Raw genomic sequence first — 16,462 nt, 5'->3', positions numbered from 1 at the left:
AGATGGAGACAATTAAGTGTAAAAGGCCCTGAATGGTAGAATAAGGATGATAAACATCATCCTGACTTATGGGAAGTTATTGACAGATTTAAATGAGGAGGAAGATTTAATCAGTTTAAAAATCAAGGCTTTGAGGGACAAGTTTAATTAATATCAAGAAATAATAAGCAATTATAGAATCTGGGATGTTGTATAGGACAAGAAAGTGGGCAGAGGACAGTATTCAAGATTGAAAGAGCTTTAAGAGAACCCAGAAGCAAATACGATGTGTGGACCTTCTTTGGAGCTAGATTCAAAGAAATCTAAGGTTAATAGCTCCTTTTTGCTCAACGACAGTGGGTATATATTAGCTACGACTTATGTGTTATCTTTATAACAACAAAGCAGTTACTATAATCCCAGTTTTACCGCTCAAGGAAATGAGATTGAAAAAAGATCCATCAGTTTCCCTAAAGATACACAGTAGGTAGCTGAGCCATCATTCCAGCCCAGAGTACACTAAATAACTTTGGTCCTTGCATTGTGAATCACTGCCTCCTGCAGCATGTTGCTGTGATAACTTTTGCTGTATTCTGCAAGGGTAAGACACCAAGCAAGTCAAGCCTTGAATCTGGGGATTACCACATTTTCCAGACCAAATCCATGAGAATTTATAAATGTAGAATTTCTGGAACTACTGTATTTTTCCTACTCTGCTAGTAGTAAAAGAAAGTCTGTATACATCTGTGGGTCCTTCTCTCCCAAGTTTCATTGCTTCCAGCTTCTGCTTTCAGTGGCTTCCTCTCTGCTTCTCTGAATTTCATCTCTTAGCTCCCGTATATGTCTTGTCCTCTTATAAAGGACTCCAGTCAGAGGATTAAGACTCAACTTGAAAGAGGTGGTCACATCTAAATTAAAATAACCTAATTAAATGATTCCACCTATAATAGGTCTGCACCCACAGGAGTAAATTAAAAGAACATGGTCTTTTCTACGGTACATAACACCTTCAAACTACCACAGGTGGTATACGGGGAAAAATACACCTAATGTAAACTATGGACTATAGTTAATGGTAATATTTTAACATTCTTTCATCAGTTGTAACAAAGGTATCACACTAATGCAAAGTATTAACACTAGGGGTACATGGGAATGTTGTATTTTTTTTTTTTTAATATTTATCTTCATTTTTTTTTCTTTTTAATCTTCATTTTATTGAGATATATTCACATACCACGCAGTCATACAAAACAAATCGTACATTCGATTGTTCACAGCACCATTACATAGTTGTACATTCATCACCTAAATCAATCCCTGACACCTTCATTAGCACACACACAAAAATAAGAATAATAATAATTAAAGTGAAAAAGAGCAATTGAAGTAAAAAAGAACACTGGGTACCTTTGTCTGTTTGTTTGTTTGTTTCCTTCCCCTATTTTTCTACTCATCCATCCATAAACTAGACAAAGTGGAGTGTGGACCTTATGGCTTTCCCAATCCCATTGTCACCCCTCATATGCTACATTTTTATACAATTGTCTTCGAGATTCTTGGGTTCTGGGTTGTAGTTTGATAGTTTCAGGTATCCACCACCAGCTACCCCAATTCTTTAGAACCTAAAAAGGGTTGTCTAAAGTGTGCGTAAGAGTGCCCACCAGAGTGACCTCTCGGCTCCTTTTGGAATCTCTGCCACTGAAGCTTATTTCATTTCCTTTCACATCCCCCTTTTGGTCAAGAAGATGTTCTCCGTCCCACGATGCCAGGTCTACATTCCTCCCCGGGAGTCATATTCCACGTTGCCAGGGAGATTCAGTCCCCTGGGTGTCTGATCCCACGTAGGGGGGAGGGCAGTGATTTCACCTTTTAAGTTGGCTTAGCTAGAGAGAGAGGGCCACATCTGAGCAACAAAGAGGCATTCGGGAGGAGGCTCTTAGGCACAACCATAGGGAGGCCTAGCCTCTCCTTTGCAGCAACCGTCTTCCCAAGGGTAAAACCTATGGTAGAGGGCTCAACCCATCAAACCGCCAGTCCCCTATGTCTGTTGTCATGTTAGCAACCATCGGGGTGGGGTAGGCCAATACCCCTGCATTTTCCACAGGCTCCTCAAGGGGGCACTACTTATTTTTTTCCTTGTTTTTCTTTTTTTTTTTTTTAACTTTCCTTTCTTTTTTAAATCAACTGTATGAAAAAAAATACAAAAAAAAAACCAAAACATACTATAAAAGAACATTTCAAATAGACCATAACAAGGGAGTAAGAAAAAGACAACTAACCTAAGATAACTGCTTTACTTCCAACCTGTTCCTACTTTACCCCAAGAAAGTTACCTAATATAGCAACATTTCTGTGAATTTGTTCCTACTATATCCATCAGAAATAAATAAACAAAAAAAAAAATGCCAAGTGAAAGAAACCAGACATGAAGTACCGTATGTTGTATGATTCCATTCATATAAATGTAAATATGAATAAATTTATAGAGACAGAATTAGATTAGACATTCTCATAGGGCTGGGGACGGATAGAGGGATTAAGAGGTGACTACTAAGGTCTATGAGGTTTTTCATTTCGAACTAACACAAATGTTCTAAAATTCATTGTGGTGATGAATGCACAGCTCTGTGATTATAATAAAAGCCACTGATTATAAAAAAAAAAGTCTGTATAATAAGATAACTTGTTAGGTCACAAACATAAAGCTAATTTCAAATGTCAAATACATGCTCTTACTATTACTTTCAATGTCTTTGTCCAGATATGAGGAGGAAGAGTGGAGAAGAAAGTGTCAGGCAGTGTGGAGAACAAGAAAGTATTCATGGTTAGGAAGTTTGTAAGCTTGATGGAGGAACTTTTGATTTGATGCAAATGGAGTGGATATCTTGCAAACCAACCAGGAAAATTGCCTGTCACTAGGTTGAAGATTTCAAACTTACAGAAAAATTGAGAGTATGTACATTGAACATCGTATATGTTTTGCCTGGATTCCCCCATTGTTAATGTTTTACCACATTTGCTTTTATCTAGTTGTATATACTTTTTTTTTTTTTTTTTTAATCATCATTTTATTGAGATATATTCACATACCACGCAGTCATACAAAACAAATTGTACTTTCGATTGTTTACAGTACCATTACATAGTTGTACATTCATCACCTAAATCAATCCCTGACACCTTCATTAGCACACACACAAAAATAACAAGAATAATAATTAGAGTGAAAAAAGAGCAATTGAAGTAAAAAAGAACACTAGGTACCTTTGTCTGTTTGTTTGCTTCCCCTACTTTTCTACACATCGATCCATAAACTACACAAAGTGGAGTTTGGTCCTTATGGCATTCCCAATCCCACTGTCACCCCTCATAAGCTACATTTTTATACAACTGTCTTCGAGATTCATGGGTTCTGGGTTGTAGTTTAATAGTTTCAGGTATCCACCACCAGCTACCCCAATTCTTTAGAACCTAAAAAAGGTTGTCTAAAGTGTGCGTAAGAGTGCCCACCAGAGTGATCTCTCGGCTCGTTTTGGAATCTCTCTGCCACTGAAGCTTATTTCATTTCCTTTCACATCCCCCTTTTGGTCAAGAAGATGTTCTCCATCCCACGATGCCGGGTCTACATTCCTCCCCGGGAGTCATATTCCACGTTGCCAGGGAGATTCACTTCCCTGGGTGTCTGATCCCACGTAGGGGGGAGGGCAGTGATTTCACCTTTCAAGTTGGCTTAGCCAGAGAGAGAGGGCCACATCTGAGCAACAAAGAGGCATTCAGGAGGAGACTCTTAGGCACAAATACAGGGAGGCCTAGCCTCTCCTTTGCAGCAACCGTCTTCCCAAGGGTAAAACTTATGGTAGAGGGCTCAACCCATCAAACCACCAGTCCCCTAGGTCTGTGGTCATGTTAGCAACCATGGAGGTGGGGTAGGCGAATACCCCTGCATTCTCCACAGGCTCCTCAAGGGGGCACTACATCGTTTTTTGTTTTTTGTTTTTTTTTCCTTGTTTGTCTTTTTCCTTTTCTTTTTTTTTTTTTTTTTAACTTTCCCTTCTTTTATCAAATCAACTGTATGAAAAAAAAAGTTAAAAAGAAAACAAACATACAATAAAAGAACATTTCAAAGAGACCATAGCAAGGGAGTAAGAAAAAGACAACTAACCTAAGATAACTGCTTAACTTCCAACATGTTCCTACTTTACCCCAAGAAAGTTACATACTATAGCAACATTTCAGTGAACTTGTTCCTACTACATCCATCAGAAATTAACAGACCATAGTCATTTCTGGGCATCCCCAGAACGTTAAATAGCTTATCTGTTCTTCTTGGATTATTGTTCCCCCTTCCTTAATTGCTCTCTACTGCTAGTTCCCCTACATTCTACATTATAAACCATTTGTTTTACATTTTTCAAAGTTCACATTAGTGGTAGCATATAATATTTCTCTTTTTGTGCCTGGCTTATTTCGCTCAGCATTATGTCTTCAAGGTTCATCCATGTTGTCATATGTTTCACCAGATCGTTCCTTCTTACTGCCGCGTAGTATTCCATCGTGTGTATATACCACATTTTATTTATCCACTCATCTGTTAATGGACATTTGGGTTGTTTCCATCTCTTGGCAATTGTGAATAATGCTGCTATGAACATTGGCGTGCAGATATCTGTTCGTGTCACTGCTTTCCGATCTTCCGGGTATATCCCGAGAAGTGCAATCGCTGGATCGAATGGTAGCTCTATCTCTAGTTTTCTAAGGAACTGCCAGACTGAATTCCAGAGTGGCTGAACCATTATACAGTCCCACCAACAATGAATAAGAGTTCCAATTTCTCCACATCCCCTCCAGCATTTGTAGTTTCCTGTTTGTTTAATGGCAGCCATTCTAACCGGTGTTAGATGGTATCTCATTGTGGTCTTAATTTGCATCTCTCTAATAGCTAGTGAAGCTGAACATTTTTTCATGTGTTTCTTGGCCATTTGTATTTCCTCTTCAGAGAACTGTCTTTTCATATCTTTTGCCCATTTTATAATTGGGCTGTCTGTACTATTGTCATTGAGTTGTAGGATTTCTTTGTATATGCAAGATATCAGTCTTTTGTCAGATACATGGTTTCCAAAAATTTTTTCCCATTGAGTTGGCTGCCTCTTTACCTTTTTGAGAAATTCCTTTGAGGTGCAGAAACTTCTAAGCTTGAGGAGTTCCCATTTATCTATTTTCTCTTTTGTTGCTTGTGCTTTGGGTGTAAAGTCTAGGAAGTGGCCTCCTAATACAAGGTCTTGAAGATGTTTTCCTACATTATCTTCTAGGAGTTTAATGGTACTTTCTTTTATATTGAGATCTTTGGTCCATTTTGAGTTAATTTTTGTGTAGGGGGTGAGGTAGGGGTCCTCTTTCATTCTTTTGGATATGGATATCCAACTCTCCCAGCCCAATTTGTTGAAAAGACCATTATGGCTCAGTTCGGTGACTTTGGGGGCCTTATCAAAGATCAGTCGGCCATAGATCTGAGGGTCTATCTCTGAATTCTCAATTCGATTCCATTGATCTATATGTCTATCTTTGTGCCAGTACCATGCTGTTTTGGCAACTGTGGCTTTATAATAAGCTTCAAAGTCAGGGAGTGTAAGTCCTCCCACTTCGTTTTTCTTTTTTAGAGTGTCTTTAGCAATTCGAGGCATCTTCCCTTTCCAAATAAATTTGATAACTAGCTTTTCCAAGTCTGCAAAGTAGGTTGTTGGAATTTTGATTGGGATTGCATTGAATCTGTAGATGAGTTTGGGTAGAATTGACATCTTAATGACATTTAGCCTTCCTATCCATGAACATGGAATATTTTTCCATCTTTTAAGGTCCCCTTCTATTTCTTTTAGTAGAGTTATGTAGTTTTCTTTGTATAGGTCTTTTACATCTTTGGTTAAGTTTATTCCTAGGTACTTGATTTTTTTAGTTGCTATTGAAAATGGTACCTTTTTCTTGAGTGTCTCTTCAGTTTGTTCATTTCTAGCATATAGAAACATTACTGACTTATGTGCATTAATCTTGTATCCCGCTACTTTGCTAAATTTGTTTATTAGCTCTAGTAGGTGTATCGTTGATTTCTCAGGGTTTTCTAGATATAAGATCATATCATCTGCAAACAATGACAGTTTTACTTCTTCTTTTCCAATTTGGATGCCTTTTATTTCTTTGTCTTGCCGGATTGCCCTGGCTAGCACTTCCAGCACAATGTTGAATAACAGTGGTGACAGCGGGCATCCTTGTCTTGTTCCTGATCTTAGACGGAAGGCTTTCAGTCTCTCACCATTGAGTACTATGCTGGCTGTGGGTTTTTCATATATGCTCTTTATCATGTTGAGGAAGTTTCCTTCAATTCCTACCTTTTGAAGTGTTTTTATCAAAAAGGGATGTTGGATTTTGTCAAATGCTTTTTCAGCATCTATTGAGATGATCAATTGATTTTTCCCTTTCGAGTTTTTAATGTGTTGTAATACATTGATTGTTTTTCTTATGTTGAACCATCCTTGCATGCCTGGAATGAACCCCACTTGGTCATGGTGTATGATTTTTTTAATGTGTCTTTGGATTCGATTTGCAAGTGTTTTGTTGAGGATTTTTGCATCTATATTCATTAGGGAGATTGGCCGGTAGTTTTCCTTTTTTGTAGCATCTTTGCCTGGTTTTGGTATTAGATTGATGTTAGCTTCATAAAATGAGTTAGGTAGTGTTCCATTTTTTTCAATGTTTTGAAAGAGTTTGAGTAAGATTGGTGTCAGTTCTTTCTGGAAAGTTTGGTAGAATTCCCCTGTGAAGCCATCTGGCCCTGGGCATTTATTTGTGGGAAGATTTTTGATGACTGATTGGATCTCTTTGCTTGTGATGGGTTGGTTGAGGTCTTCTATTTCTTCTCTGGTCAGTCTAGGTTGTTCATATGTTTCCAGGAAATTGTCCATTTCTTCTACATTATCCAGTTTGTTGCCATACAGTTGTTCATAATATCCTCTTATAATTTTTTTAATTTCTTCAGGATCTGCAGTTATGTCACCTTTTTCATTCATTATTTTGTTTATATGGGTCTTCTCTCTTTTTGATTTTGTCAGTCTAGCTAGGGGCTTGTCAATCTTGTTGATCTTCTCAAAGAACCAACTTTTGGTGATATTTATCCTTTCTATTGTTTTTTTGTTCTCTATGTCATTTATTTCTGCTTTAATCCTTGTTATTTCTTTTCTTGTACTTGGTTTAGGATTGGTTTGCTGTTCATTTTCTAGCTTCTTCAGTTGATCCATTAGTTCTTTGATTTTGGCTCTTTCTTCCTTTTTAATATATGCGTTTAGTGCTATAAATTTCCCCCTTAGCACTGCTTTTGCTGCATCCCATAGGTTTTGGTATGTTGTGTTCTCATTTTCATTCGTCTCTATATATTTAGCAATTTCTCTTGCTATTTCTTCTTTAACCCACTGATTGTTTAGGAGTGTGTTGTTTAACCTCCAGGTATTTGTGAATTTTCTAAGTCTCTGATGGTTATTGACTTCTAATTGTATTCCATTGTGGTCAGAGAATGTGCTTTGAATAATTTCAATCTTTTTAAATTTATTGAGGCTTGTTTTATGTCCCAGCATATGATCTATTCTGGAGAAAGTTCCGTGAGCACTAGAAAAGTATGTGTATCCTGTTGATTTGGGATGTAATGTCCTGTAGATGTCTGTTAAATCTAATTCATTTATCAGATTGTTTAGGTTTTCAATTTCCTTATTGGTCTTCTGTCTGGTTGATCTATCTATAGGAGAGAGTGATGTGTTGAAGTCTCCCACAATTATTGTGGAAACATCAATTGCTTCCTTTAGTTTTGCCAATGTTTCTCTCATGTATTTTGTGGCACCTTGATTGGGTGCATAGACATTTACGATTGTTATTTCTTCTTGCTGAATTGCCCCTTTTATTAGTATGTAGTGGCCTTCTTTGTCTCTCAAAACATCCCTGCATTTGAAGTCTATTTTATCTGAGATTAATATTGCTACACCTGCTTTCTTTTGGCTGTAGCTTGCATGAAATATTTTTTTCCATCCTTTCACTTTCAGTTTCTTTGTGTCCCTGTGTCTAAGATGAGTCTCTTGTATGCAACATATTGATGGTTCATTTTTTTTGATCCATTCTGCGAATCTATATCTTTTAATTGGGGAGTTTAATCCATTTACATTCAACGTTAAAACCGTGAAGGCATTTCTTGAATCGGCCATCTTATCCTTTGGATTATGTTTGCCATATTTTTCCCTCTCTCTATTAATATCCTTTATTGTACCCATACCGAATCTCTTTAGTACTGAACCTTTCTCCAAGTCTCTCTGTCCTGTCTTTGTTTCTCTGTCTGTAGGGCTCCCTTTAGTATCTCCAGTAGGGCAGGTCTCTTGTTAGCAAATTCTCTCAGCATTTCTTTGTCTGTGAAAAATTTAAGCTCTCCCTCAAATTTGAAGGAGAGCTTTGCTGGATAAAGTATTCTTGGCTGGAAATTCCTCTCACTCAGAATTTTAAATATATCGTGCCACTGCCTTCTCGCCTCCATGGTGGCTGCTGAGTAGTCACTACTTAGCCTTATGCTGTTTCCTTTGTATGTGGTGAATTGCTTTTCTCTTGCTGCTTTCAGAACTTGCTCCTTCTCTTCTATGTTTGACAGTGTGATCAGTATATGTCTCGGAGTGGGTTTTTTTGGATTTATTCTATTTGGAGTTCGCTGAGCATTTATGATTTGTGTATTTATGTTGTTTAGAAGATTTGGGAAGTTTTCCCCAACAATTTCTTTGAATACTCTTCCTAGACCTTTACCCTTTTCTTCCCCTTCCGGGACACCAATGAGTCTTATATTCGGACGTTTCATATTATCTATCATATCCCTGAGGTCCATTTCGAGTTTTTCAATTTTTTTCCCCATTCTTTCTTTTATGTTTTCATTTTCCATTCTGTCATCTTCCAGGTCACTGATTCGTTGTTCAACTTCCTCTAGTCTTGTACTATGAGTGTCCAGAATCTTTTTAATTTGGTCAACAGTTTCTTTAATTTCCATAAGATCATCCATTTTTTTATTTAGTCTTGCAATGTCTTCTTTATGCTCTTCTAGGGTCTTCTTGATTTCCTTCATATCCCGTACTAGGGTCTCATTGTTCATCTTTAGTTCTTTGAGTAGCTGCTCTAGGTGTGTCTCTTCTGGTCTTTTGATTTGGGTGCTTGGGCTTGGGTTATCCATATCGTCTGGTTTTTTCATATGCTTTATAATTTTCTGTTGTTTTTGGCCTCGTGGCATTTGCTGACCTTGATAGGGTTCTTTTAGGGTTTGTAGACCAGTTGAAGTCCTTATCTCTAATTTATCAGATCTACAGCTTCGTGGAGTACACTTTCTCTAACTAACCAGCAGGTGGCGTCCACGAGCCACCTGTTCTCCACAAGCCAGATCTCCCCTGCTTAGCCTTTTTGGTGAGTGGGGGAGTGAGTCTTGTGGGGCCCAATTGGTGTCCCAAGCTTGCGTGTGTAGTTGGTGTTGCCTGCCCTGTATGTGGGGCGTGTTTCTGGGCAGTCGGGGAGGGGGGGTGGCCCTAACAATCAAATCTCCCTGATGATCCTAGAGTTTTAAAGCTACTGCAATAGTCTAATCCTTCAGTTCAGTCCTGCCACAGTTTGTCTCTGCCACTGACCCACAAGTCTTTGGTATTGGCGTATGGCTCCTGAGACTTGCAAGTGGGCCCCTCTTCCAGGCTGTGCACCCCGGGTCCTCTGTTGAGGGATGACTGTGCTATGTCACAGGTGAGTGCCGTCCCCCCAGGGCAGTTCTGGGCTGCTGGGCTGTGTTGGGAGGCTCTCAGTCTGCTCAAATGATGGCTGAATGGGGCTCTGTTAATTCACACTGCTCCCCCTTCCCAGCTCTGGGACATTCAGCTGAGGTTGCAGGGAAGGCTAATGTCCACGCCCAGTTTTGTGGTGTGTGTGTGTTATTTGAAGCACTTCCGTCACACTGGGTTGTCTGGGGCAGCTCTGGGCTATGGGGCTGGCGATGGGCAGGAGTGTTTCCTGTCCACCAGGATGGTGGCTGTGAGCGGACACCCCCCTTTTCTTGGGAAGTTGTGTTGTTTAGTGAATTTTCTCAGCCACTGGATTATTGCCTTTTGTCTCAGAGCTCTCTTAGTTCTGCTCTTGACTTGACGTGCTCAAATTTCAATTCTTTGAAGCTTTCTGTATTGAGCTTCTTAGAGTAATTGTTTTAGAAAAAGCAAAAAGGATTTAAAAAAAAAAAAAAAAAAAAAAAAAAAACCGCCCTCCTCAGAGATCTAATGGGTTATTGAAATGCTAATAGACAAAGCAACCAGGGCCATTAAGGAAAGGTGCCCAGGGCAGAGAGATCAGCCTTGCTTCGGGATTTGCATATGCGCCTCAAGGCCTGATCTCCGCCCTTCCCCTTTCTGTGTTCACCAGAACTCCAAAAATCCTCTGCTTTTATTTTGGAGTTTTTCTTGTTGTTTTTTTTCTGTGCCTGTCTCCTCTCTGCTGGGCTGGCTGCTCTCAGAGTCTCTGGTGTCTGGCCTCAGTCTATCTATGGTTGGAGTTTGAATCAGTAGAATGAGTTTCCGGTAAGAGCAGCCACTGCAATTCTCCCTTCTCCTTCCTGGAGGTGACAGCCCCTCCTCCCCCGGGACTGAGCCTGGCAGGGAGGGGCGCGGGTCCCCTGGCCGCAAAAACTTACAGATTTCGCTGATCTCAGCAGTTCCACGTTTTCATGAGTGTTGTATGAAGTATGCCCAAAGACAGATTGCTCTGTGGTGTCCAGTCCACGCAGTTCCTGGCTTTTTACCTACTTTCCTGGAGGAGTAACTAAAACATACAGCTCACCAGTCTGCCATCTTCTAGTTGTATATACTTTTATGTATAAATTTTTTGTTTGACCTTCTGAAAGTGAGCTGAAGACATCAAAATGGTTCACTTCTTATGCTTTAGTAAGTATCTCCTCAAAGGAAGGACATTTTACTTCTTACCTATGATAACTTTATTGTACCCAACTTAGCACTGATACAATGTTATATATGTTATATAATAATATATATTACATGAGAATTATAAAATTCTGATATTTGTCCCAGAAATATTTTTTAGTTTTTATTTTATTTTATGCCCCACAACCTGAATTAGATTAATCATCTTCTCATGATTAGACTTAGGTTAAACTTTTTTGAAAAGAGCATTATACAGGCAATGTTGTGTGCTTACTGTTATATCATGTCAGGAGCCAGTTAAGGTTAGTTTATCCTATATTGTTGTTGCTCTTGTTGTTATTATTATTTTAATAAGTAACCTATTGTGTGAATCTTTGTGAGTTTCCCTTTTCTCCAAAAATTTAACATCCTGTGATTTTCACATTCATTAGTGATTCTTGTGTGAGTTTTTAAATACATTAGTGGTTGTGAAATCAGATTTTTGAGTTAATGTATTTTCTCACCTACAGGAAGGATTCCTCGTCCTGGACCAGTGGCTGTTTCCTTGGAGAGGAAAGCCAGGAACCTTGACTTCGTATCATTGTGAGGGAGGAACAGCAGCGCAGTCAATGTGTGCTAATACACAGTAGCTGCAGGCTGCGGCGTTCTGGCTGCAGGCTCTGGAGCTAAGGGCCAGGGAGCTAAACAAGTCTTTAGAAGCTGCCATCAGCATGTCAAGCCAGTGAAACTAAAAGCTGATCAGTCTGTAAGGTCTGGGGAGGATATCTACTTCTTATTGGATCTTGATCTCTGGAAAGCCAGGCAGTACCTTACCTTCCTACCTTTGTTCACAGCTCAGTGGAATTTGTGACAACTCTGTCAGATCTCTAAGCAGGGGCTAGCTATTCCATCTGTTTAGACTATTTAAAAGACCAGTGACCATTGACCGTGGGCGTAACTTCTGTCATGCCTGCATCACTGTGTCCTGGAAGAATCTAGATGATAACTTTCCCTGCCCTTTTTGCCACTTTTGCTGTCCAGAAAGGAAATTTCAGAGCAATCCTCAGCTGGGGAATTTGACTGAAATTTCTAAACTAGAAGAAGCAAATCAGAAGAAGCAAGAGGAAGAGACAGGAAGAGAAACTTGTATGTGAGAAGCACAATCAGGTTCTGACCTTTTTCTGTCAAAAGGACCTAGAGGTTTTATGTGCCCACTGCAGTTTCTCCATTGAATACCAGCATCACTTCATTTGGCTCATAAAGGAAGCTGCTTCCTATCACAGGGAAAGTTTGAAACTTTATATTGAGTCCCGGAAGGAGAAAGTGGAACAAACTGAAACAAGAAAGTCATTGGAACTGAAGAAGAAGGTAAAATATAGGAGAGAAGAAATCAAGTCTGAAATTGAGCAGCTTATGTTGTTTCTCCAAAGTAATAAGAGACTGTTCTTAGGCAGTTACAAGATGAAGAGATGAATATTTTAACAAAACTAAATGAAAATGTAATATATTTTTTGATGATATTTCCACATTAAAATGTCTATTAAAGGAGATAGCAGACAAATGTGTGCAGCCAGACCTGGAACTACTGACAGATGTTATGTGTTTTTACCACAGGTATAAAAACTTAAAATGCCCTGAGCCTTTTCCATTCAGATTAAAGGAATATGGTTATTGTCTTCCTCCACAATATTCTGGCCTGAACAAAATTATCAAGGTATTTCAAGTAGCTGTAATTCTAGATGTTGAAACCACTGCACTGTGTAATTATTGGTGCAATAGCTACTATGGTGTCTCAGTTTTCCCATCTGTAAAATGGGTCCCCATAGCTATTGCTGGGATGCTTTGGGATTTCAAGGCCGAGAGGTCAGAGCACAAGCACAAGTCACACTAGAATCTGCTTTTTATACATTTTACAGAAGGACCACATTAGAAACAAGCCTATTTCCTCCAGTCAGTTTTAATGAATCACATGCTAACCTACCAGTTCAGGGTGGGAATTTTCTAACAAATCTTTTTTGATACTAAAACAAAACAAACCAACAACAAAACCCCCAAAACTGTGTGATATGGAAACACAATGCAAAACTGTCCTCATAACCTAAGGAGATTTTATTTCTGCCCAGCTATTCTGGGTTCTAAAAGATATGATTCTGGCAGGCAGTACTGGGAGTAGAAGTGAAGGACAAGGTTGAATAGATCACAGGTGTTTGTAGATTCCCTTCCCAGAAGGAGAAAGAGCCAGAATCAACAGATTTTAGTACGGGATGGATTACGGGGAATTGAATGATATAGTCAGAGTAATTATATTACATTGGACCCTAAGAAAATTAATCTTCTGTCAAAAGTAATACCAACTAAGATTGGTATTTTTTTAGACTTATTTCTGTACTGGTACTGACCCAAAACCTCTTAAAACCTGTACAGCAACAGTTTGTGAATGATGGAACTATTCTAAGACTTTTGATTTCTTCTTTTTTTTTCTCACTTAGTGCACATAAATAAGTCAGTATTTTTTTTGTTTGTTTTCTCATTATACCAGAGTAGTTTTCATCTCAGTTTCTGCAACTCCTGAAAAGTGTGGTTTTTAGGAATAATGCCTGTGGATCATGTATCTCCTGGTTTCTTTGAAGAGTGCATTGCTGGACCTTCATCCTCAGTGGTTAATGCCAAATTGTTCTCCAAAGTGCTTGTGTCCAATTACATTCCCACCTACAGTGTATAAATGTTCTAATTGCTTTACATTCTCAGGAATACCTGGTATTTTTAATGTTTTCCAATTTGAGAGATCTTAAAAGTTATTTCAGTGTGTTTTTAGTTATTTCTGTGATATTTGCTAGGGTGAGTATATTTTCATATGTTTAACAATTGTTCCTGTTTTCTCCTCTGTGAAATACTTGTTCTTATTTTCCCCCGTGATTTTCTATCTGTCTCTTCACCTCAATGATTTCTAGGAGCTCTGTGTATTTTCTGCATTCTAATCCTTTGGCCATTGTGTTCATTGTTGGTGTCTTCTCCAGTTTTGAATTTCTTTTCACTCTTATTGTAGTGTCTTGAAGTTCTTGAACTCTATATATAGTTGATTAGAGCAGTCTTTCCTTTTATGATTTAGATTTTTTTTTTTTTTTATTAAGAAATCCTATCCTACACCAAAGCCACTCCAGTCTTCCACATGGGCTCCTAAATGTTTTAATCTACTTGGAGTTCATTTTTTGTTTGGCAATAAGATGGAGTCTGTCTATATATTTAACTAAATTAATTTAATTTACTGAAAGACCTATCATTTCCCCCACTGATAATGCAGTGTCACCTGGATCATCTGATCTCTCTAATCTGTTTCATTGGTCTGTTTTTATATCCCTGGCTTATGCCACACTGTTAAATATTATTGATCTCTTATTCTTCATATCTGGGGAAACAGATTACTTCTTCAGAATTACCTTGGCAATTCTTGCCTTCTGATTCTTCTGTATAAATTTTAGAATCACTTTGTAAAATTACTTTAAACATCATAACCATAGGGACTTTATTTGGAATTGTGTTGAGTTACAAATCATATTGAAGAAAATTGGCACCCTTATAGACTTGCTCAGTCCTTGAGCATAGTATAATCTTTCCCTCAGTTGAAGTCCCCTTTAATACCTTATGCAATGTCCATCAGTGGTCCTTAGTGCAACTAAGCATTCAGGCTCGCAAGACTACCAGAGCGCCCACTTGGCATTGGGATTACTCAGAATGATGTCAGACAGGAGCAATTTGCCAGCAGGTAGCTTCAGGTATTTCTTTTCCGTGGAATCCTTGTAATAATCCACAGAGTTGTCCAGGAGCTCTTCTACTGGCCCCCTGTGAGATGATTCAGATGGGAGTAGATGACACATACTGCGAGTGAGTGACCAACCTGGCTGAAAAGTTTCATGTCTCAGGAGGCAAGAATCTTGTTAACTTCTTTGAAGGTAGTAGGGCTCCATGGACTGGAAGGGGTCTTCTGAAAGTAAGCTGAAGAGTTACTGAAGTGGTCTCTGGAGAAATAGCAAACAGGGTTTTGGAGCTGTTTGAATTTGATAGTTTTGGAACCAATTTCCTCTTTACAATGGAAAAAAAAACCGACCTCATCAGGTGGATTAAAGATTAAAAGCTCGTAGCTCCCGCCCTCAGCAGCAATCCCAGGACTTCAAGGCTAGCCTTCCTTCCCTCGTTTCCATTAAACTCAACCCGGCTAAGCCTCTTGTGCCTGAGGACAGTTCATTTGATTTTTTTTCTCATGATGGGGGAATTAACTCAGAGGCTGGGATTTTTTTAATCTAGTTTTAATATTTCAGTTATTCATGTTAATTGCTAACAAGATTTACTAGAAATAACCATTGTTGTATAACTATCTCTGCCAGCTTTTCAGAAGCAACTCTTCTGACTCTTTATTAAGTAATTACTTAGAGTCACTAACATGCCCAGTGATATTTTGATTTTCCAGTTGAAGTTATTATTTGATGTCCTGTTTTGTAAGATGATCATTTAAGCATTCATGGTCTTGTGTCTTCCTCCCAATGTAAGTTAGATTTTTCCTTATTGTCTTATGCTTACATGAGTCTCTATGCCATTCACTTCTGAACTATGTATTATGCAGTGATAGTGATTTTTTTGCTTTTCCACAATTTTATTTTCCTATAATTAATAATTGTCTTATTTTTTCATTTGATTTGTTTTTCATGCACTTATCCTTAGTTCATCCCCAATTGTCTCTGCAGTTTTCTAAATCTCTCCATTTGATCTTTCAGACAGCTCTTAAGGAGCCCTCTGACCTGTTTGAATGCAGTCAGGTTGTTCACAAGCCACGTGTCCAGGTATCATCGTGGGGATTCTCTTGGCATCTCTTGGTATGCTTTTCTGTTTCCACTTATTTTTCCATTTGGAAAATGGAAAATGGAGGTTGGTGTTTTGTTTTGATATAGCACATCCTTCAGTAGCTCTCTGAGAAAGAATGCATGGGAAATAGACCTTGAGTATCTGAAAATGACTTTAGCCTACCCAGATAATTAAACAATCCTTCAGAATTCCAGAATTCTACAGAATTTTATTTTGAAAAAATTTACCCTTACATATATTTTTTACAGTTTTAAAATTGTGAAATGTTATGCTGTCTGGAATGTATTTCAAAATGCCTTAGCATAGACAATGTGCTGTAAGTATGGGTTTTAATCAGTACTTTACAGAGTTGGTCAGTTGCCCTAATCAGGAATTCATGGGGATGGTTAGCTGTTTAGATTATACTGCAGTCTATTAAGTGTGCAATAGCATTATGCCAAAAAAAAACTATGTACATACCTTAATTTGAAGTATTGTATTGCTAAAAACTGCCAACTGTCATCTGAGTCTTCAGCAAGTTGTAATCATTTGCTGATGGAGGATCTTGCCTGATTATTGGTGACTGATCAGGGTGGTGGTTGCTGAATGTTAAGGTGGCTGTGGCAGTTTCTTAAATAAGACAACAGTAAAGTTTGCTGCATTGATTAACCCTTCCTTTCATGAAAGATTTC

At 38.5% G+C, this 16,462-nt stretch overlaps 1 pseudogene; it reads left to right on the top strand.

The window, feature by feature from the left end:
* The first annotated feature begins 10,936 nt into the window (after positions 1–10,936).
* LOC119530556 lies at positions 10,937–13,328 on the top strand (annotated as a pseudogene).
* Positions 13,329–16,462: the final 3,134 nt, after the last annotated feature.

Source organism: Choloepus didactylus, chromosome 3 (assembly GCF_015220235.1).
Source record: "Choloepus didactylus isolate mChoDid1 chromosome 3, mChoDid1.pri, whole genome shotgun sequence".
In the NCBI taxonomy this organism is placed as follows: Eukaryota; Metazoa; Chordata; class Mammalia; order Pilosa; family Megalonychidae; genus Choloepus; species Choloepus didactylus.
This window is presented reverse-complemented; position numbering and strand designations above follow the sequence as displayed.